The sequence below is a fragment of the Canis lupus genome, chromosome 6, assembly GCF_048164855.1.
Source record: "Canis lupus baileyi chromosome 6, mCanLup2.hap1, whole genome shotgun sequence".
NCBI lineage: Eukaryota > Metazoa > Chordata > Mammalia > Carnivora > Canidae > Canis > Canis lupus.
Genome location: NC_132843.1, coordinates 18,331,958 through 18,356,175, shown reverse-complemented (window position 1 = coordinate 18,356,175; position 24,218 = coordinate 18,331,958). Strand labels below are relative to the sequence as shown.

General features: G+C 39.8%; 2 long non-coding RNA genes across 6 annotated transcripts in view; one reads left to right on the top strand and one right to left on the bottom strand.

Annotated features, from left to right (window-relative positions):
* Positions 1-247: 247 nt before the first annotated feature.
* On the bottom strand, positions 248-13,718 carry LOC140635081 (uncharacterized). Of its 2 annotated transcripts, none has more exons than XR_012032435.1 (4): positions 13,648-13,718; positions 5,896-6,069; positions 2,197-2,568; positions 248-941 (listed from the first exon to the last, which is right to left on the bottom strand). It is a non-coding gene; the product is annotated as an uncharacterized lncRNA (long non-coding RNA). The 2 variants fall into 2 exon arrangements; XR_012032434.1 differs by lacking the exon at positions 13,648-13,718 and adding an exon at positions 8,433-9,128.
* Positions 9,004-24,218, top strand: part of LOC140635079 (uncharacterized) — a 74,990-nt gene continuing 59,775 nt past the window's right edge. Inside the window, exons 1-3 of one of the 4 annotated variants that reach the window (XR_012032430.1) lie at positions 9,004-9,314; positions 12,915-12,972; positions 14,326-14,411. This is a non-coding gene — a long non-coding RNA (uncharacterized lncRNA). The remainder of the gene's footprint in view (positions 9,315-12,914; positions 12,973-14,325; positions 14,412-24,218) is intronic. The other 3 variants (XR_012032427.1, XR_012032429.1, XR_012032428.1) reach the window with 3 other exon arrangements.

Genomic DNA, 24,218 nt, shown 5'->3' with positions numbered 1-24,218 from the left:
CTTGGGCAGGACATTGTTCTTCAGCTGTGTTTTCACCCCCTGCCCCCGTCGGTATTAGGCTCCCGCTGCTTCCAGCGCAGGCCTCAGAAGGCCCTGCAGCATTTTCCCGCCGCCGACACCCACAGGAAGGCGGGTCCTCCTGCTGGGCCCTGGCCCGGCTGCTTCCAGAGAGGCCGCCCGCACCTCATCCAGCCTCTGGGGCCTGCCGATCCTGAGCTCCCCAGGGTAGCCAGTAGCCCGGGTTGGGCACTGCGGGGCCCTGGCTTCATTAGCCTCGGGAGGGGCTGCAAGTCACACTTGCCCCGAGCCCCAAGATGCAATTACTGGGACCTGTTGGGGGGGGCCGGGGCTGCAGCCGGGCAGCTGCCAATTTGCCAGCGCCTCACAAATTGATCTGACGCGCTCCGAAACCCTGTCTCCTCTCAGGGATCTTTTAATATCCGGCAGAGTTTACACCTGGTTTCTGAGATTCCTTGAATTAATTGAATTCTCATTAGAATACTTCCTGCCTTCCCCTTCCGCCCTTAACTGCGTGTGACCCGAAGTTCACAGTGGAGTGACTGGGCTAACCAAATCAGTGTCCCTGGCGTCTTCGATTTCATTTCCCACACCACTGTGTGCGCTCCTTTTCCCCCGGGGGACCCGGCCCTGCCACGCTGAGAGGGCAGGCCAGAGGCCCTCGGCTGGCCTCCCTTCTGGAAGGGACATTTTTACAGGCATCTTATTATTTGTGCAGTCTGATGCATGGTGTCGAGTCCACTGCTCTTTACTTTTCTTTTGCCTGTTTTGTAACATGATTTGTTTTGGGGTTTCTTTTCCTTCTTTTCCAGTTGACCACATTTTCTTTTAGCATGTCACTGGTTTTAGATGCTCTGTTATCCTTAATATACTGGAAATTGTGGGTGTGTTCGTGTTGCCAATTATCACGAGCATTCATCGTCCTGGAGACCAGAAAAAGTTAGACTTTGAAAAGTTTCTTTCACACATATGCATCGGGCCCATACTGTACGTTTGTAACCATATCCGCCACCATACATCCATTTTAAGATGCAGTCCTGCCTTATGTTTACCATCTGGGACAGTTCAGTGATGTAAACCATTTTACATATCTCCCACTAAGTTGTAACTATTTTATTATGTTGAGGCTAATTCCTTCTTCTTAAAGAGATCTCATTTCATTTCTGATTTGCCTTGGGATTGTATCCCATTTACACCAGACATAGTCTCATGGTGACATCACCCTGGCTAAAACATGGAAGAATGTTTATGGCAGAAGAACACTACATCATATAATCATCAGATTTCTAAGGCAGAAAGGGTGGGGAAGGAAAACATCAAAGATGGACATGAGGATTTCTTTTCCACTTAGTAAAAACACATCCATTTTCCAACACGCAAGGGTTATTCCTTCTCTACTCTTGTAACATTCCTCTCTCCACCACCGTTACTTAAATCCTTACCAGTATCTTCCAGCAGAGCTCCTATATGGTTTCATGAACACACTTATTTATATCTCCGCATCCCCAGTTGATAATAAGCTGTCTGAGGATAGAGACCAAGTCTACCTTAGAATTATATTCCCTTCACCTAGGAGGTTGGCTATAAGTTGAATGAATGGATAAATGAATGAATGAATGAATGAATGAATGAATGAATGAATGAATAATTAAGCCCATTAATGCCTCCTCTATCCCAAAGAGATCTTGCATAGCATGAGCTGAGAAATCACCAAGAAGATTGTAATTGCATGAGTGATTCTTTCTCTCCCTCCACTCTTCATGAGCGTTCTCCAAGCTCAAGACTCTTGTCCCAACCACATAATCACCCACACCTCCCTCTTCACCTCCTCAGAATACTCCTCTGTTCATTTTCTGGTCTCAGCTTAGAAGTTACTTCCTCAAGAAAGTTCTCTCTGATTCCCCAGAATAAGTTTGGTCTCTGATTTTATATACATTCCCAGGGTGCCACCGTGTCCTAGCAACACAACATCACACTCAGAATGTGGGGTGAGGGGGATGAACTGACTTCTTCAAGGTAGAGGAGAGTGTGGGTGAGGCCAGTTAGTGACAAATTAGCATAAGGCTTCTTCTACCTACAACCGGAAGAAGCCTGCTGCCTGGGTAGTTAAAAATGGGGCTAGGTGCCTCAGAACTAGGCCTGCTTCAGATGAACATTTATGACATGTGACAGTCCTACCTTTCAAGGATTCCTCATGGGGGGGCTTGGCCTTTCTGTTGTCTACCGCCTTTCTTTACTTCTATCAAACTTTGCTTGTCATCTTTCTTATTCACTTTGCATCACATGCTATTTGTGGTAGATGCCAGTGACCTCTCAGCCAACAGACATCCTGTACGTTTCCTTGCTGCCAGACCTCTGTGTAATTCAGCTCCTTGGAGCTGGTCTGCCCTTCACCAGTGCAAGGCAGTGAGTGGAGAGTGATCTGAGTCCTTGTGGATTTATACCAAGTGATTGTGATGGAATCTCTCTGATTAGACATGAAGGAAGGTCGGTTCTTGAGAAAGGATACAAGACAGAGTAGTTCCTATTTTTCCCTCCGAATGCTGCCACCTGCGTATAAAACCGGTGATAGTCATATTCGGCTACAAGGGGGAACAAGCCTACAAGGAAAATATATAAATGTAAGGAAGATGGCAAAGGAGAAAGAGAGGGGGCCTTCACCCTCAAAGTTACAGTTGAACCAACCAGCTCTTGAACCGTCTTGCCTCTGGACTTCTCATTCTTCACTGAAGTCACTTCTCCTTGATTCATTTGGCACTTGTACCATAGAGCATCCTAACTGATACATTATTAGAGGTCATCTAGCCCAAACATTCTATTTTAAATAAAAGGAAACTGAGATCCCAAGGGGGGAGAGACTTATTCTTAGCTCCATGATAGGGAGCCATGAACAAAATAATGTCCAGACTATTTCTCACCACATTTTGCCATGTCTTTTTCTGTGGTAGATGGCTGCTGGTTTCCTATGTCTCTAAGAAAAATTTTCACATGTACTGGTGGAGATCCACCTTACTTATGTCAGGAACACAAGATATGGTCATAAGAACATATTTTTACATAACTAAGCCATTCAATATCTCTATAGTTGGGTCTATAGAAATGTTTATTTCCTTATTCCTTAGAGTGTGTCCTGCCTTCTGATTCCATTAATTCACTGAACATCATTTGCAAAACACTACAGATAATACAATGGATAAAACAGGCCCTCGAGTGCCTAAATTTAAAACATCACTATTCTCTTTCTGCTTCTGTAAAGTTGAGCCTTCCTGCTGAAGGGGGATAGTGATCTCAAGGTCAGCAAACAGAATAAGGAAGGAAAGGACCAACAGCTAAGGAGAGAGAGTAAAATCTATTTGGTCTGAGCCAGACATCAGGGTGGGGAGAGAAGAAGGCTAAAGAACTGGTCCTCTCTGATGTGGCTTTTTCCCTGAGGGACCATGGGGAGAAGAGAACTGAAAGTTGCCTTTCCCTGCCAGGGTTTTGTTTGTTCCTCGGGGACAAGGTTAATTTGGCTCAGTTTTGAAGCATTTGGGAAATAATGCAGGCTTAAGCAAAGCTGGGAAGAGACATGCCCCAATCCCTAAAAGATGAGGCTAGATTGAATGCCAGTGGCATAATCCCAAGGGCACGATTGTAATAGGCTCCCAATTTAAGGTAAACAAGTTAAAACTTATATTTGGGAACTGGTTCCCTTGGGACTTCAGATTGCCCTGCGATTCCATTCATGGGTGGAATGTATCCTAAAGAATCTGGGAAACTCACATTCCCCTCTCTACTGCCACAGCATTGTTTGACACCACTTCAGTCCCAGGATTGGTCTAAAGAAAAAGACCCTCTTTGAAAATTGACAGTTTCTCTTTTGGCTGCATCTGGTCTCTTGATGACTCAGAAACTTATTACCGCCTTTTTGGGCCTCTCTACTGAGAAATCAGAAAAGACATCTACTTGGCCCACAACCTTAACAAAGGTAACATGTTTTTTCCAGCTCCAGTTTCCAGCAAAATAGTATATAGCACCCTCTGGTCTCAAGTTAATATTTTAATGGGGATTAAATTAGATGAAAACAAGCATGAAGAGCACCCTTAAAAAAGAAAGAGAAGTCTGACTGTGGAGGTAGGGAAGATGCACTTGCCTTGCTTTGTACATTCAGATGCAAGTGGGTAGGGGTGCATGATGGCATGATTGCATGTTATAGGGGTTAAGAGAGAAGACTCTGAAACTAGACTACTAGGCCGCTAATTAGCTTCGTGATCTAGACAACGTCCCTAGCACCCTTATCTTTCAGTTTCATCCTCTCTAAAGTAGAGTGATGATTATCTCCGTCTCTAAGAGCTGTTATGAGGATTAAATGAGTGAGTACTCGGAAAGCACTTAAAACAATGCCAGACACAGAATAAACACACTTTAGGGAAAAGATCTTTTTTTCCAAACCACTGGTGATCTTCTGCTCCCAGCACCATCTCTGTAGGTCACCATCCCTCTGTAGCACTGGGCAGGCCTCCCTTTAGAAGCATGCAGCCAAGGATCACCTCACTGAATTTCTCCCTGTAACAGCTCTGGTCTTGGTGTCTGGAGAAGATGAAGGCATTGGTCATGCTGGAAGCGGGCCTACTTCCTGACCCTCAGGAGGCACTCAGGAAATCTTTACTGGATAGACCAGGGTACTCCCCTGGTGGAACATGAGCAAGGATTGCTGAGATCATAACCAGGAAAGAGGAGTGGCCAGATGCTCAAACCTTGAAAGGCAAGAGAGTCAGGGAGGCTCCTCCTTAAACCTCTTATAATTATGGTTGTTATTGATTCACTTGTGGAAGATTAAGAAGAGGGTTGATAGGAAAACTGGGGAGCAAGGCTCTGAACATCTAGGAATGGTAAAGGAATTGGGAGCTGATATATCCTGAGTACCTGTTATATGCCAGGCAAGGAGCTAGATGCTTACATAGTTTATTTTAATTCTGACACCAATCCTACCAGGTAGGTATATTGTCCACACTCGATGGAAGTGATGTATTTTGTTCAAGGTCACTCTGTGGTGAGCCGCACAGCCAAGACTTATTTCCATATATATTTGACTTCAAAGCCCTCAAACTTCCTGCTGCACCTTACTAACAGAGTTTTCTCTCAATTCTTTAGCATAAACTAAAATCTTGAGTTTGGGATCACCATCACCCTACTCTCTAGCCTGAATGGGTCCACAGCTTCCAATTCAACTGTTTGTGCCAGTAATTACACTTTTTCAACTACAATTTTTCATAGCTGTGAGAAAAACAAATGCAGACTGCATTTTTAACCAGCAGCATTTCCTCAGGTTCCAAGACATGCTCAGGGTTTACTCCGGATTGTGTTAACTCTGTTTCATAGTCATTAATAAATACCAGAAACCCCATCTCGTGTCTAGTCTCTACATTCTTTAGTGCATTGATTGGAGATCTGGGGGCAACTCCAAGGTCTAGGTCAGCTTCTTGTTTTCCAAGAAGTGCCACATGCAATTAGGGTGGGCAAAACTTCCTCAACACATAGCAATTGGGCTGAGGCCTTCCCCTAGAACCTTTCAGCCATCCTATTACATGGTGGCACTACCGGCCTTGTCTCCTTGCCTAGAACTGGGAGCCTAGTTTACACCTGGTTCTCTTATCATCCTCCTGCTCCATCCTTTAAACTGATTGGTCCTTTAGGATTATGCCCTTTAGAGCTCCCTAAATGCTGTGAAGACACAGAACTACTCAACCCAAGATGAGCAACAGCTGTCCTTGAGCATGCAGCTCCCTTACGTGGCAGGGACTACTACCACAACCTGCTAGAGGCTGTGAGGAGAGTATCACCCCCACTTTGAGCCAGCAGTATGACCTTGGAAAGACCCCAGAACCACACACTTACTATTGGCTCTTTAGTAGCATTCCTTCTTCGGCCTTGCAATTGTAATCCATTTATGTGACATAGAGGATTAAGGTCATTATCCATTAAAACGCAATACATAACATCAAATGTTGGGTAGGGGATAATTGGGTAAATCCATCTTTTTTGTCTTTAGTCGCTCTTCCTGTATGGTTTCTATAGGAAAAGGGAATCACAAATCGTCACCTCTTGCCTTTATGCTCATAACACAACACTTCTTATCTCATAACACAACACTGCACAAGGTGCCCTGTCTCCTATGTAGGGTCACGGGAAACACCCAGCACTTGGGCTTGTTCGTCATTATCAGAGCTCTGGCTGCCAGATTCCATATGTTGCTTACAACTAAGTTTTCACATTCAGTTTCCTCACCTCTTCAAGTTGCACCAAGCATATGCTTGCCCTGCCTTTGGGAGAATATTTAAGTGTAATATATAGAAAGCTACAACATCAAGAACTGTGTTGGCAACTCTACATCGTGTTGAGAAAATTCACCCTATTACGTTAAAATCGTGGTTATTTTTATACACTGTCAACACCAATGCTTGGTTTCTAATGGATGTTTTTCTTCCTTCAAGCTGGGAGAAACTCTCCCAAGCTCTCACTGGGGTACCATTTCTTACTTTTCTTCTTTTTTGCTGCTCTCCTGCTGTCATTATTGGGTTTATACCAGATACACAGACTTGTCTGCTCATTTTAGGTCACTTCTTAATTCCCTTCTCACTGTTTTTTGTTTTTGTTTTTGTTTTAACACAATCTCCACCTATTATTTCCGAAGGGAATCACCTCTCACTGAAGCCATGACAGGCTTCTTATCCATTGCATCCCAAGGTAAGACAATCAAACTTGGCCTTACTTGCTATCTCTTAACTTTTGCCCTTGGCATCCAGACAACTCCTTGATTCTCAGGATGCTTGCTGCTGAACTTCCTGTCTATATAAATGCGCTTGGGGAGTCTCTTGCTCCTCTAGCCTGCTTCTTCCTCCTCCCAGAGCTTCCCTTTCCCTTTCCATGCCAAGCAATTATTCTTATTAATTATTCCAGCTAGCAGTAATTATCAGCAGTACATGCCCCAAGCCACATTAATAACAGAAATCTCTAGGACACTGAGGAATCAGCTGGGAGGCCCCCTCCGCCTTTTGATTTGCCTGGCACTGCAAGTTATGCTCTCTGCTACTACCCAGGCCCCTCCCATCATGCCTCTGCTTGTTCTTAGGGGTCCCCAGTTGCTACATTCTCTAGCCCTGTTTGATGGTGTGATAAAACAAGGACAGCATAATCTAGACCTGTGTGGTTATAATCTCCACGTAACTATGGCGGCACGTGAGGCATCTGAACCCCTGCACAATTGAAAGCTGTCCTTAAGGGCCCTCCAAATCGGGTCCTGAACATTCTATTAATCCTTTGACCCTTATTTGCAACAGTTTTTCATTTGTATGTGTTCGTACCCATCACTCATTTGTCTTGGCTGTCGTTTATAAGCAATTTAAAAACTCAGTAGGAGGTCATTGGTGTATTTAAAGGAATGCTCTTGTTTTATTGGGAAATTATAAAAAATCAATTCGGTTTACATAAAAATTCTAGAAAATTAAATGGTTAAGGGCGTTCTTTTATTCTTACATGGAAAACTGTGTTAATGATGGCCTTCTGAAAACTGGTAACTGGCCCCATTCACCAAAATATTTTGGACAAAAAAAGCAAATGACTAGGGACAGAGAATAATGATGGAATCCCTTTAGAAAAGTGCATATTTCTTCCCAAAGTAATTTTGTGTACTAAAATGAATGTGTGTGCTTGAGAAATGAGATGCTATGTTTTGCTAATGTAGCTCCTAACAGTGATGTGGAAACCACCTGCCCATTGGAATCTTCTTTTTTTAGTCCAAAGCAACAAAGTTTGAAACACTTGGATATGGTGTCAACTCTGACTTAGTACAATTGCAAACCATCAGCAAGTTTCCAGAGATGTTGCAATGCAAGGTGCTAATTTGCAGATGTTATAGCAAAGATCTTATTACTAAACCACTACAGACCACATGTGGCAATGGTAAGAATCAGGTGGAAAAGAAGAAAAAAACTTTCAGCATTGTCAAAACCGTGCTTCTATCAGTGGTTGCCAAGTGAACAACAAGAGAGATAAGCTAGTTTTTCTTTAAGAGAAAAAAAAAGATAGGGTGGAACAAGGAAGGGTAGTGAAGCAATGTGAAAAAGATAAAATTTTAAGTGACACTATTTCATTTAAGGACAGTAGGAAGAACAAAAGTAAAGGGAAGTGCCTCATTCAGACATTGAGTATACCAGCTTCCAGCATGAAACACCGCTGCATAATTGTTGAGGCCACTGGTAAAAATTCAGTCCTTTGCAAATTTATTTAATTTAAATAAGCTTTCCCAACATTGGGGGAATGTGTTCTCTCAGTGTGCTTCATTAGTGTAGCTTACACCACAAAACTGGCTGTATTGAGAAAGATTGCACCATTATCAAATAATTAGGAATGCCTTAGCAGGTGCATACACTTACCTTAGTAATTAAACCCTTGTTAAAACACCAAAATCCAGAGACTTTAAATGGTTACAGCATCCCAAAGGAGGTAGCCCAGAAAGTGATTCTATAAGGTAGTGTCATTTGGGAACAGGGATATTGAGCAGAATCTCTTTCCCTCTTGGGATGCTTACCAAGCACATCTGTGCACATCATGAGATGCAATAAAAATTGCAATGACAATGCTAGACAAACACCCACACACCCACTGCACAAGACGCTGGGCAGATCCAGTGCCATCCTGCTTGGAAGCAGATACTACGTAACTGGGCTCTGTGCTGCCATTGTTTTCAGATTATGAGACAAAGAGGAAATAAAAATGAGAATCTCTGAAATACTCAGGCTACTCTCTTCACTTTAGGGAGGAGAGGGTAGCCAATACAAATTTCTCATCAAGCACCTTCATAAAACTTAACCCCGAAGTTTTTCTTTGACAAAACGCACAGGTTGGATAGCTATTCTCTCCCCATTGGTTTTTGAGGTATGGGCCCATGTAAACATGACAAGTAGCCCCCAATAAGCCCACATTCAACAGCAGTTCCTCAAATCTTGCTGCCAGCAGCATTAGAGTGATCCATATAATTACAAATTAGATCCATTTACTGGGGTCTGGTTGCCTATGCAAGAGCTTGCCTTCCATATATAAACATAATTGTGATAAATCTGGACTCAACAGCCATGGGGCATTCTGAAGATGATATCTAGAGGTTGCCATGACAACTCCCTAGAATTCCTGCTGTCTTTTCATGGTAGAGTTCCTAGCTAAAGCCTGGAAGGTATCTGAAATAAATCATCAAAAGGTGGGACAGCTGGAATTGGTCCATGGAAGAAATCCAAGTATGCGGGTTCATAAGTCCTGTGGTAAGGAGGTTGTCACTTGAGGACAAATTTCCATCACTTTGTGGAATTTAGGCTGAGTATCTGAAGCAATAGGATTTTTATGGAGCTTGGTGTTCCTAAGGCTGAGATAGTATGATACTGATACTAATGTCCTCAGGCAACCACTGATGTAATCACTTCCTAGGAGAAAAATCTTGTACATTCCTCAGACAAACACGTATTTCAGGAGCTCTGTGGACCCAATCATACAGCAGAAGATATTGTCAACTCTATAAGTGGCACCTAAACTTCATGTGAAACTGTCTTCATAGCAGAGACCACTTTTGGGCCGGGAAGCACCCCTGTTACCAGTGGTGAGGGTAGATGGATGACTGTCTTGCTAATTCTGGTTCTGAGACTCTCAAGTTGAGTGCTAGTTATACATTCATTTTCAATTGGAAAAGTCTATAGTCATTTCCCACATTTATAAAAAGAGGATACACACCCTGAGCTAAATTGGTAATTGTGATAATTGAATAAATTAACAAATATAAGACACCAAACCAGTGCCTGACATTTACTAAACGCTCAATAAATCTCTTTTCTTCATTCTACCCCAAAAACAAAACATGACATAAATGCAAGACATATTGTATTATTATTCAACTTTAGAATCTGCAGATTGCCAGGCATTTCATTGAGATTCAATTACTTGGCCAGATCAGTACTCTCAGTTCAATTTACCCACAATAATAATGTAACTTTTCAAAGGGTGAGGGGAAGTGGTAGTTAGGTCTATCAGCAGTATCAGCAGACACATAGATGTCATGTGATAGTTTGAGTAATAAACAGCTGAGAAGACCAGAGTATTCAATTGTCTATTCCTTCATGCCATAAATTTAGTTAGGTGGTAGTTTTGTCCCTTTACTCTGTCCTGAAGTGAAGGAGATCTTGAATTAACAAAAAGAGGATTACAGTTGTTTGAAATCATGTCAAAAGTCTGGACCTGCAGAGGCTATTTCTAACACATTACTCAATCAACCAAAACATTATTTTCACCTGTAAAATACCACATCTGCTAGAGCAAACTGTACGTTTTACAAAAAAAAAAAAAAAAAAAAAAAAAAAATTCAGACTATATATTTTATATTTTTAAACTTTTCATTGAAGTATAACTCCTAATCAGAAAAGTACACAAATCAAAGTGTATAGCTTGATGAATTTTCAAAGATGGTGATGTTATATTTTAATGTTACTTAAATATAGTTGTATTAGGTTAACTTTTTTGTCTTTGAATTTTATACCAAATTTTAGAATTCAAGTGTTTACAAAATTGTTATTCCTTTTTTAAGTTAATATATAGTAAATTTGATCTTTTTTAGGATATAGTTCTAAGAATTTTAACACATGAGAGAGTTATACAACCACTACCACAATCAGGATACAGAATGGTTCCATCACCCCAAAAATCTCCCTTATACCATCTCTTTGTAGTTGACTGCTGGTAACCATTAATCTGTTCTCTGTCTTATAGTTTTGTCTTTTGAAGAATATTATACTATGGAATCATACAGCATGTAACCTTTTGAGTCTGACTTATTTTACTTTGTATAATGATTTTTCAATTTACCCATCTTGTTACATATATAAAAGTTCATCATTTGTATTGACGAGTAGTATTACATTGTAAGAATGTTACTCAGAGAGTTTATCCATTCATCTGTTGGAAGACTTTTGGAATGTAGCTGGATTGGATGATTATAAATCAAGCTATAAACATTTGCATGCATATTTTTGTGTGAATAGAATGTCCATTTCATTGGGGGTAAAAATGTAGGAATGGAATCCTGGGTCTAAACTATTTCTACTAAATTCACCTAACATTACAGTCTACACTATCTTGATCAATAAACTATTTCCCTCTTAGGATAGGCAGAGCTTCAGATTTTGGAGAGATGGAAATGCTCTTTATGATCCCTAGATCAGAGAATGCCATTCTTATAATTTAATTTCTCCTTTGTTCTTATTATATTGGTAATTTTCTATTATAATTATTATTAACATAATAGTCATAGTTTTCAAATTTACTATTTGAAAATATCCCTATATATATTTAAAAGGAAAGCTGCAGACATCATTATGTTGCATCCCTAACTAGTTCAGCATCTGTCTCCTAAGAATTGGGTGTTCCTCTATTTAATTATAATACCATTATCACATCCAAGAAACATAGATTGGTTTTAGGTTAGTGGAGTCTTTTTTTTTTTTTCAACACTTTAAATATGTTATTCCATTCTCTTTTTGTTTGCCTCATTTCTGAGAAGTTGGATGTGATTCTTGTCTTTGCTCCTATGGATAAAGTATTTCTTCTGCCTTCTTCCAGGTTTTTTTTCTTTATCAATGATTTTCTGTAGTTTGAAAATTATATGCATAGGTGTAATTTTTTGGTATTTATCCTGCCTGGTGTTTTCTAAGCTTCCTGGATCTGTGGTCTGGTGTCTGACTTGAATTTGGGGGAATTCTCAGCCATCTTGCATCAGATATGTCTTCTATTTCTTCCTCTCTTTCTTCTCCTTCTGATATTCCCATTGTGCATATGTTATACTTCTTGCTGCCTTCCCACAGTTTCCGGATAGTCTGTCCTGGCTTTTCTGTCTTTGTTCTCTTTGCTTTTCAGTTTTTGAGAATTTTATTGAGATATCCTCTACCTCCGATATTCTTTTCTCAACTGTGCCCAGTCTACTAATGAGCCCATCAAATGTATTCTTCATTTCTGTTACAGTGGTTTTGATCTCTAGCGTTTCTTTTTGATTCATAGAATTCTTATCTCTCTGATTACATTTCTCATCTGTTCTTGTAGGCTGTCTACTTTATCCACTAGAGGCCTTAGCATATCAATCAGAGTTGTTTTAAATCTCCAGTCTGATATCAACATCCCTGCACTATTTACTTGTTTCTGATTCTTGCTCTGTCTCTTCCACCTGCAATTTTTGCCTTTTAGTATGTCTTGTAACTTTTTTTTCCTGCTAGCCAAGACATGAGGTACTGAGTAAAAGGAACTGCTATAAATAGACCTTCAATAATATGGTGGTGGGGGTGTGGGAAGGAAGCATTCTATAATCCTTTGATTTGGTCTCAGGCCTTTAGTGAGCCTGTGTCTCTGGACTGTGAACTTCACAAGTGTTCCTGGGTAGTCTTCTCCATCCGCCCCACCCTGCCAGGTGAAAGAGAATGGATAGATCAGGCTGGATTGAATATTTCCCTTTCTCCAGCTAGTTAGGCTCTGATAAAACCCAACCAGGTTAGTCTCTGGTTAACTAGTTTCTTCTGGGGTAAACTTCATTAAGAAGAACAGAATGAATAAGTTACAGGAATAAAAGGCACAGCATAAGAAATATAGTCAATAATATTGTAACCCCACTGTATGTGGACAGATGATAGCTACACTTGTGGTGAGCATAGAATAACATATAAATTCGTCAAATCACTATTTTGTACACCTGAAACTAATACAACATTGTGTGTTAGCTATACTCAGATTTAAAAAAAAGTAATGACATTTAAGAAGAAGAAGAATAAAAGCAGAGAAACAGAATGCTCTGACATATTTCAAAATTGTTACTTTTTTCCTTCCCCTGCTAGAAGCAAGAGGAGACTTTTCTCTGATATTCATTGTGAGATCCTGGTTGAACTCCTACAGGTAAAACTCAAAAAAGTATAAGGGCTCCCCAGAGTTTTTGACTCTCAGACTTGTCCACATTGAGCCTCCAGCAATTTGCCAATTATCGTTCAGGTTTTCCTACCCCAGCCCTGGTTTCGGCAGAGGTTTCTACTCATGGGTTTCCTGTTCTGCTAAATTCTGATTCTCTGTATCCACCTGTCTGCCTTTCCAATTTTGGGGCAGCACTTTGATCTCCCTTCATTTAGAGATCTAAGAAAATTTGTTAACTTTCCAGTTTGTTCAGCTTTTCCCTTGTTGTTAGAATGAAATGGTGACTTTCACACTCCTTACATACCAGACAAAAACTAGAAATTCCGAACATCGATTTTAAAATGTCATCTATATACAAATTTCTCCAGTTATCCCAAAGTGACTTTTTATAGTCTTCACAAATCTGGGATCCAATTAAGTCACCCTTTGTATTTAGTTGTCATGTCTCCTTTGTTTCCTTTCATCTAGAATAGTCACCCTCCCTTCTTAATTTTGTTTTGTTTTTAAGATATTGAAACTTTTAGAGTCCAGGACAATTGTAGGTTAACCCATATCCTGGATTTATTTCTTCATGCTTAGATCTGGGTTAAGCATATGGCAAGAATATTGCATAAGTTATATTCTATCCTTCCCATTGCATCACATAAAGGGATATATACTGACCATTTTGCCTTTTTTAAAATATGATGTTTGTATAAAAATCCATTTTCACTTTTGTAGTTAGTAGATACCCTGTGGGAAAACTTTTAGTCTGTTTGAAATTCTACTCCCCACCATCCACCCACCCAAAGGTTTTAGCATCCTTTGACAATACCTGCCTAAAATCACTATTTTAGAGATTGCAAAATGGTGATTTTTCTAATTCTATTCTTCTCCATTAATTGTAAAGAATAGCTGTCCCTCTTTTGCTCCCCCCACCATGTATCATGGATACATGGATTCTTCTTGTTTTATTTACCCCTTTAATTTTGGTTGTTGCTCAAACTGTTTCCAATTCGGCCACTGAAGATCCCTCCTAGCTAGTTCTTGTGGCATCCTGTGTCCTTCTGACATGATCTCATTAATCTTCAAGCACTTCACTACTTTCTGGAGCAATAAGACATCCCAGGTTCACCTTGTACTTTCTCTGCCCCAGCTTTGGCATCAGCCAAGGTTGGATTGTTACTTAGAAACCAAGATCTGGGGCACAGATAATACCATTTTTGGACACAGTCATCAAGCAGTTTCCCTACAAGTCTCCAGGATGAAGTCTGGTACACTTCACCTAAAGGGTGCTTGCCAATGCAGCTCCATCCTCATCTCCCTACTCCACTGCTACTTACTACTCCTTTATCTACTTAGGTCTGGTTTCCACAAAACCTCTCCATGGGCTTCCTAGCCTCCAACTGCAATCCCCCAATCCACTGAACCATGATCTCCATCACATGGTAAGTGGGTTTTGAGTCATACATTCTAGAGCTTTAATCCTAACTTAATTACCCCACTGATTGCATGAACTTGGGTAAATTAGTAAGATTTTCTGAGCCTCAGTTTCTTCATCTGAAAAGCAGAGAGAAGAGTATTTACCCCACAGGAAGTAAGGATTAGAGATAATGGCACATTTCAGCCACATCTCTGAAAACCAGCTGGAGACACTCCCACCCACAGGTGTTGAAAGGAGAAATACCATGTTTGAGGTAATCCTGGTGGGTTACAGCTGACTAGGATGGGAGGAAGTTGCATAAGGAGGAGAGACAGAGACAGAGACAGAGGGAGAAACTAAAGTTAGTATCAGTCAGTGAAGTTAAAACATCAAAATGCAGAATTGGTGCCAGCTGACCAAAGATTCATGCCTAGAAGAAGCTGCTCATGAAACAGATTAGAGAGGACAGCATGCCTGGCTCTTAGGCTATGTCAAGACACCCATTCTCCCCTCCTAGAGGACTACACTCTTCAATCACTGCTCTCCAGAATATTCAGCCCTTTCCTCTATTCTAGCTCTGACCTCAAAGCACAAAATCACGCTTAACCATTTCTGCTTCTCTGAAAAACATCTTTCCTGGACTCCACATTCTTCTAGCCTCCATTCCATATACTTTCCTTTCTAGTAAAGCATTTAGAATGTGTAGCCTACAGCTTCTATGACTCAGAGAAATTTCCTCTTTATATATACTGTCGACAACCTGAGGGTTCTCCTATCCTAATCTCTCTGAAATACTCTCTCCCCTCTGGACCTGCCTTCTCAGGATCTCATCACTTCCTGTCTGGCTTATTGGTCTCCCAGTCTCCAGTTGGCCCCGCTATTGTCTCTATAGCTGCTGAAGGAAGATTCTAGAATGCAAATCTGATCATGTCATAGCTCCACTGAAAATAGTTCAGTTCTCTTCATTGAGTAAAGTACAAAACTCTTAGCTAAGATCTTGGGAAATCCTGATCATCAGTCTCATTGTCATCTTCTTTTACTTGAAACTTTGATTCTACCCATACAGAGTTATCTTCAGTGTTGTGTTTCCCCATGTGCTATTCTTTTTCATACAGTTCCCTTCTTGCACACCACCCCCATTTGTCTGGCAAAGTCCTCATAGTAATCTTTTAAAACCATAAATCAGACCACATCACCCATACATGTCACACATCCAAGACCTGCTGCTGCATTCTTGTTGCCCTCCAAGTCAAATCCAAATTTGATACCAGTTGAATGTCCCACAACATCCAGCCCTGCCTTCCTCCATGGCCTCCTTTCATACCCTATTTCCTCCATGTCCTTTCTGCTCCCACTACACTGGTCTGCTCTCCAGCTCAAATTTTATGTCTCAGAGAGGCCTTCTTCAATTTCCTCATTGCTATCAGTCACTTCTGTGAACTTAGGTGTCTAACTGACCTGAGTTTGAAACCAGACTCTGCCACTTGCTAGCTGTGTAACTGGGCAGATTTGTTAACCTGTCCACACCTCAGTTTCCTCATCTACAAATGAGGGTGATAATGTCTTCCTCAGAGAATTATTCTACATAATAAATGAGACCAATGCCTGGCTCACAGTAAGGGTACAAGGTATTAAAAGAGGAAGTGTTTTTAAAATGGTGGGTATAAGTGTTTTTATTTTGTTGAACACCATCGCCAGTGTAATTACCACTACTTCTAATGTGAATCTTCTGCAGCCCAAGAAGCCTCAAAAGGGCTTTGTTTTCTGTAGCATTACACACACACACACACACACACACACACACACACACACACTGAGAAAACTCCACAAAAACAACCTAAAAGCCCCAGCATTAAGAGTTTTTTTATCTGACTCTAGATTTTCCAGATTTATCTTTGTGACTCTCCTTCACAAGCTGTCTTTAGCCAATTGGAACTCTCAGATCCTGTGCTTACCTCTGTCTTCACTTGCATGTAGCATCTAGACCTCTAATAATTCTAGTCATCCTGTTTTTCTTTCCTGTCTACCTTTCTTCATATCCTAGATGAAACTCTTCATGGTCACCCATGTTGGAAGTATCTCTTCTTGGTCTGGATTGTTCATTCAACCATCTGGTGTGTCAGATGAATCTCAAGTTCAATGTATCTAGAATGAAAATCTAAGCATTGATTGGGTTTTCCTTTCTGTCGTTCCCTAGTCATTCACAGTCTTGAATTCATCTCCAAACCTACCTAAATGATCTCCTAAACATTTTGTTTCTCCAAATGCATTGCTTCTGCTCTGTTACTATTGTTGATCCTGGTCAAACCTCTGCTATCCCTTCCTTACTGTGGCAAAGCCATAACCCTGAGCTCCCATCAAGCTTTCCTTCACCATCTGCCTGCAGAACACTTGTCCTGGAATGGAGCTCTGGCCATCTCCCTCCACTTTTCTGCTCAACACCTACCAGTGTCTCATCTTCAGATGTAAGCCATGTTCCTTAGCATGCCACACAGAGCCATTCCTATCTCTCTTACTTGTTCTCAAAAAAAAAAAAATGCATTTATTCCCCTTTCCCACCACACACCTGAAGCTATACTGTTTGTACTACTTCCTCTGCCTAGGTATCTTCCCTAATCTCATCACGTAACTCACCTCAAAAAAAATTTTCCTCATTTCCTCTTATTACAAAGACAATACATTTTAATTATGAAATTTAGATAAATGAAATGAAGAACATAAAAATCTTCTATTTTATTATTACCCAGAGATGAGCAATACTGACATTTTTCTATAATTAAATGTAGCTTTTATAAAAGTGGGAACATGCTCTACCTATTACTTTATAACTTGATTGTTTTTACTTAATCATAAATCATGAATAACTTCCTATGTCATTTAATATTATGTTTCAGGATTACATTGTGGTGGCTACATAGAAGTCTATTGTGTGGCAGTACTACAATTTATTTAATTGATCCCCCATTGTTGGATTGTACATTATCCCCAATTTTACATAGTTATAAACTTTACTGTGATGAATAGCCTTATTGATAAAATTGTTTGAACATGAATTTTAACGTCCTTTATATAAATTCCTGAAAGTGTGTTTGCTGAACCAAGAGATATACACTTTAAGGCTTTTGATGCGTCAACTTTTTTTTTTCAGTAAATCTGTACCAATAATTTTATGATCCTTCCCAATTTCATGGGTAAAGTAGAGATCTTGTTTTATTTTGTGTTTCTTTTTAGTGAGAGCAAACATGTCCATATATTTGATAATTGTTTGTATCTCTTCTTTTGAAATTTCCTTTAATTTTTTTCTATTTTTCTATTGGAATGTTTAACTCTTTAAAGGCAATCTGAAAAATTTTTATAGCATAAGCATGACTGTGTGATGAAAAAAATTTGCCAGATTGTTTGCCTCCCATTTTTATTTGAGGTGTTTTTGAATGCTATTGGCTGTGTATCACAATCACCAGACTCAGTAAACAAATTGTCTGGGCTTGAATCTGAATTCCAAAACTTAATAAGCTGTGTAACCATGAACAAGTTATTTAACACCTTAGTACCTCAGTTTTATAATTAATAAAATGGAAGTAATAATAGTACCTACCTTAAAGGATAGCTGTGAGGATTAAATGAGCTAATATATAGATAGTGTCTAAAACAATGTTTGGCACACATATTAAGTGCTCATGATAGCTGAGTTACATCAAAAATGGTTCCACTTATTAAAGGGTTAGTACCAAAAATATATAAAGAACTTATGAAACTCAACACCCCAAAACGAATAACCTGATTTAAAAATGGGTAGAAGGGGATCCCTGGGTGGCGCAGCGGTTTAGCGCCTGCCTTTGGCCCAGGGCGCGATCCTGGAGACCCGGGATCGAATCCCACGTCAGGCTCCCGGTGCATGGAGCCTGCTTCTCCCTCTGCCTGTGTCTCTGCCTCTCTCTCTCTCTCTCTGTGTGACTATCATAAATAAATAAAAAATAAAATTAAAAAAAAATGGGTAGAAGACATGAACAGAGCTGTTTCTAAAGAAGACATCCGGATGGCCAACAGACATATGAAAAGATATACAACATCACCCATCATCAGGGAGATGCACATCAAAACCACAATGAGATATCACCTCACACCTATCAGAATGGCTAAAATCAATCATACAAGAAACAACAGGTGTTGGTGAGGATGTGGAGAAAAAAGAACCCTATGCACTGTTGGTGAGAATGCAAACTGGTGCAGCCACTGTGGAAAGCAGTATGGAGGTTCCTCAAATGCACCCCTATGTTTATAGCAGCATTATTCATAATAGTCAAATTATGAAAGTAGTCCAACTGTCCTTTGATCAATAAAGAAGATATAGTATATATAATGGAGTTTCTTATGGACTCAGCCATAAGAAAGAAAGAAATTTTGTCATTTGCAATGACATGGATGGAGCTAGAGAGTATAATGTTAAGCAAAATAAGCCACTCAGAAAAAAAACAAATACCATATGATTCCACACATGTGTGGAATTTAAGAAATAAATGAGCAAAGGGAAAAAGAGACAGAGACAAACCAAGAGACAGACGTTTGACTGTAAAGAGCAATCTGATGATTATCAGAGGGAGGTGGGGGGGAGATGGGTTAAATAGGTGATGGGAATTCAGGAGTGCACTTGTGATGAACCCTAGGTATTGTATGGAATTGTTGAGTCACTATATTGTACACCTGAAACTAATATAACACTGTGTGTTAACAAATTGGAATTAAAATAATAACTTTAAAACAAACAAATGAAGGAAACAACAATGGCTCTACTCAGGAGTCGTCCCTTCAGGAAGCCATTTGTGAATTCCCAATTGAGTAACATGCTACTCATCTGTCCTTCTAGAGTATTTGTCTTAATGCTGATAATTTTATAATTATATATTTATATGCCAATCTTCCTCGATGGGTTGGAAATTAATATGGTGATCAGGGATTATGCCTTATTTATTATTATATTCTCAATGCCCATGATATAGCTTCTTCAGGTGCATGCTCACAAAATATCTGTGAATCAAATGATAGCTCTTCAGAATCACTCTAATGGCACATAGTTGACTTATTATTATGTGTGTACTTAATTAGTTCTCCAACTGGATCATACATTTCTTGGGAGCAAACACTCATACTGTTTTCTTTAAAGACTAAGTTCTGATCCCAAAGTGTATTAGGTATTCAATAATGGAGTATCACAAGAAAAAGATTGAGAGAAAGGAAGGGAGATAAGAAAGAAAAAAGAAGAAAGAAAAGAAAGAAAGAAAGAAAGAAAGAAAGAAAGAAAGAAAGAAAGAAAGAAAGAAAGAGAAAGAAAAGAAGAAGAAGAAGAAGAAAGAAGAAGAAGAAGAAGAAGAAGAAAGAAAGAAAGAAGAAAGAAAGAAAGAAAGAAAGAAAGAAAGAAAGAAAGAAAGAAAGAAAGAAAGAAAGAAAGAAAGAAAAGAGGATAAGAGGAAGGGTAGCTTTCACCTAAGTACAAATAATATGCAAGTCCTTGAGATCTTGTCTTGGAAGATTATGCCTCTGGTTACTGAGTCTGGTCTAACCAAATCAATGGCCTATTCCATGAGCCATGTAGGACACAAGAGCCAGAAATACCAATCTAGTAAACTGTGAGCATCCACTCAAGTCTGTGTCATTTTAGTCAACTACACTGTTCTCAAGATAGGTGCCACGTGCTTGCACAGATCCCTTCTTCCTTCCTTGTGTTATGCTTTCCACTGGCACCCTTGAGTCTGAGGTCTAGGAATGGTTCATATACAAGCTTGGTTGAAAGGCCTATGATTACAGTGATGCAGAGAATTTCTTATACTCTGAGTCTCAGGCTTATTCCTGGCCTAAGTCAAAAAAGGTGTCAGTCCAGACATATGTGTTTCTTCTGTTGAAAATATCAAGTCTATATTCAAAGTGGTTTCACAGTTGTGACAGCCAAATTGATTGAAAATTCTTTTATCTTAAGTGATGACATTTTCTCACTCTTTGACTATCCTGTTAGCCAAGGTTTGTACATATGATGGCAGCTCATGGTTATTCCTTTAACCCATTTGTTTATTTGCTTATTTAGCTAGTCATTCAACAAGTATGTACTTCAGTCTGTGAGAGGCATTTGGGATACAAAGTTGAATGGGAAAGGACATCCCCACCCTCAGGTTCTTAGGACAACTGTGGCAGATTGACAAGTAAATCATGTTTAGAATGTGCTTTTGTGAGTGTTTTGTAGAGTTATGTTATAGGTGTTCTTGGAACACACAGGAAATGTGCATGAGATATTCAGACCTGTGAAGGGAAGGTCATAGAAAGTTTCATGTAGGAGATGAGGCTGGGCTGAATTTGGAGGAAATACTCATTCATTCAATATTTACTGGCATGAGTAAAAAAGCATACAATCCATCTAGGCATGGAGTTCATTTGTCGGTAGTGGACAAGACAAGGTTTCTAAAAACATGGAACTAATTGTTAAACCATCAAAAGGAGAACACAGACAAATGAACTGGGATGACATAATAAAGAGTGACAGGAAGCATGGAAGACCAGATCACTAATGGTCAGTGTGTGAGCTATTTCAACCCCAAGCCAAACACTGAGCAACATGTATGCACAAGGAACTTATCACCTGAGAGCCTGGTTGGGGGTGGTAACTATGGGAATGGGAAGGAGGGAATAGAAGCAACCAGGACTGGGAAGGAAGACTCAGCATGTAAAGGTGGCCGAAATGAGGAGCAAATGGGAGAATACCAATACTTCAAATAAGAATAGGAAAGCAGGGGGGATACAAACTGATTTGAAGGAGAAGATATTAAGTGCTGGAAAGAAGCAGGACTCAATACATAAGTTCATCAGCCAATGTCAAATGAATGCGCGGATAGATGGGTGGGTGGACAGATGGATGGCCAGCTGGATGATATGGGGAAGTCAAGGTATTCAGCACCCCCACCCTACCTTGGCCCATTGGAAAGCGACACATGCAAAATTTGTATTTATTTCCTGACATTTTTATCTCTCACTAAATTATCAGTTCCTTAAAGGAAGTAATTATGTCATTCCCCTGGAACCTGGCACCATGCCTGACCACAGGCTGTATAAACGTCTGGTTGTTGATTGCATACTCTGGCTTCCATTACACTGAATCACACCACTTGACTGCCTTCTTATGCCCGCCGACTATGACTGTCCATTGGCCATGCCCTTGAAGCATTCACTTTTTACCCATGATCCCCTACTTATTCTTTTTTCCTTCTCTGACAAGTTTTAGTGCATACCCGCTGACTTAGTCTCCCAGGCATAGGGACTGACTGTCAAAACCAAGCACCTGGATTCACCACACAGCCTACATTCAGGGTGGAAGGAACTCATTTAGAAACTGTCAATACCTTCGGTCTGGAGTGCACAAATTATTAGGTCAGAATGAACATCAGGCTTATTGGAGATTGTAGCAGCCCCTCATAATTGGGCCAAATTGTGGGGTTTTTTTCAGCTAGCTTTTATCATAGTGACTCCTGTTAGTGCTGCTATAGTTAAGGATCTGTCAGTTTTTCCATTATAAGACCCAGTTTCAGAGGCTTATAACTGCCACGGAAATTCACTGCTGCCTGAGACCTTGACACATTAGAGTGCTTGCAGCCTTTGGGTATATTTTGAAAATAAGAATAAAATAAAAATGACGGGGTTATTTCATTGAGATATGTGGCCTCAGCTTGCTAGCCTATGAGGGCTCTGTAACAAGCCGACTTTCGCCAGGCGGTGGACAGTGAGCTGACATGATAGATAGTAACATTTAAACATTTTCCTCATTGTCATTACGCTCCATCTTGTCAGTAATCTCCTTGTTAAAGAGCACTCGTTGACATGATGAACAATAATGGCCCCGTCGCCGTCATCACTGCCCATCACAGAGTAACCCACGTTTCAGAAGTTCCTATACATCGTACATAAATTGACTGTATGAAAGGTTGCAGAAATGTTTTTGATAGAGCAAAGGTCCCATCAGCTGCTCCCCTCCGCAATCAATTCTGTAGTTGGCTATAACATCTGTAGGTGTCATATTGCTGTCATCTGGGGGGACTTGAGTTCATACGGGCAGTAATGAAGTAACTATTTTCTTTGAAGTTCTCTGCTTGCGATGATGACATGCTGCCAGTGGCTGACATGAGGTACTTTGGTTAGTGCCTTGTGTTCCAGACTCGAGGTGTTCCCATAGGAGAGGGTAACAGCAAAAATAATTAGCCTACCTTCCAACCCAAAACCTCAACCTTAACCTGAAATCAACATTGATAGACAATTAGAATAAGGTGTGAAGAGATGGGCACTTGAGTAAAACTTGACCCCTAAGAGTTGGAACTGTCGTCAACAGCCACCTGACTTGACTTTGAATCCTTCTGTGGTCTTAAGCATGTCACCTACTGAGATGTTGCTCTAAGGAGAGTAGTTAGAACATGGGTACTGACGTCAGATGCTAGGACTTAGAAATTTCTAATCAACCATCCACAAACTGTGACTATGGGCAAGCTGCTGAGCTGCTGAAGGTTTCTGGTCCCCTTTCCTCATGTGTAAAGTTGGAATAATAATAATACCTCTCTCACAGAATCGATACAAGGATTAATTAGGCAAATATATGTCAAGGGCTTACAGCATCAGTCCCAATCTCTTTGATATTGTTCCTCATCAGTAAACACATTGGAGCCTGCCTATCTTAATATATATATAAAATGTTTCTACATTTGTTGATTAAATTGCATGCCACTAAACTATTTTTTTTGCCACTAAACTATTATACACATTTTAAGCATACACAAAAAAATGGAAATCTTAAATGACTGAAATAAATAATATTTAAAAACGCTTTCATTCTGTTTCATTAGGAATACAGAACACACTTTTGCACTCAGAGAAATTTATTACTAAAAAAACATTTTATATTATTACATTGAACTAATATTTTTATGAGAGCAATGTGATTAAAATGCTTCATTTTTCTAAAAATCTTGCTTTCACACAGTGTTGTAAGTAATTTGCAGGCCTGTTTCTACTTTGTTCTAGTGACCATCACAGCTTTATATATATTTCACTAAGATATAGATGTCCAAATGAAAGATATAAATTTCTGGCTAGTATGTATTAAAATTTGCAAACTGTACATCAATTATGGAAAAGCTTATTGAAATTCAGTTAGGAAATGTCTATCTTCTCTGGTTTCAGTCAGTTATTTTTGAAAATAATCAGAAATCATCATGTTTTACTGAACAGGTTAAAAAACTATGAATCTTTTCATTTGAAAGATTTATAAATGGATAAGAAGGGCAGCCCCGGTGGCTTAGTGGTTTGGCACCGCCTTCGGCCCAGGGCATGATCCTGGAGACCGGGATCAAGTCCCACGTCGGGCTCACTGCATGGAGCCTGCTTCTCTCTCTGCCTGTGTCTCTGCCCCTCTCTCTCTCTCTGTCTCTCATGAATAAATAAATAAAGTCTTTAAAAATATATATAAATGGATAAGAATATTTTGTTTCTGGGTTTGTTTCTAGACTGAAAAACTTTGGTCAGTAACAGATAACATTTTTAGCAAAACAAAAATTGTAATGGTGAAAACGCTTCTAAAATCCTTTTTAAAAACACTCTTTCCATACCAGAGATTTTTTTTGCAAAACACCTATTTTCTCTCATTGTTTGGTCACATTTATCTGCAAGGTGCCGATAGAGTGTGCTGATTTGAAAATAAAAAATAAAATCTAGATAGCATATTATTGACAACCACATTTTATCACAGAAAAAAAACTAGCAAATTTGACATATATATCTTTGTTTAAAAATGTGTAATTCATTGTTA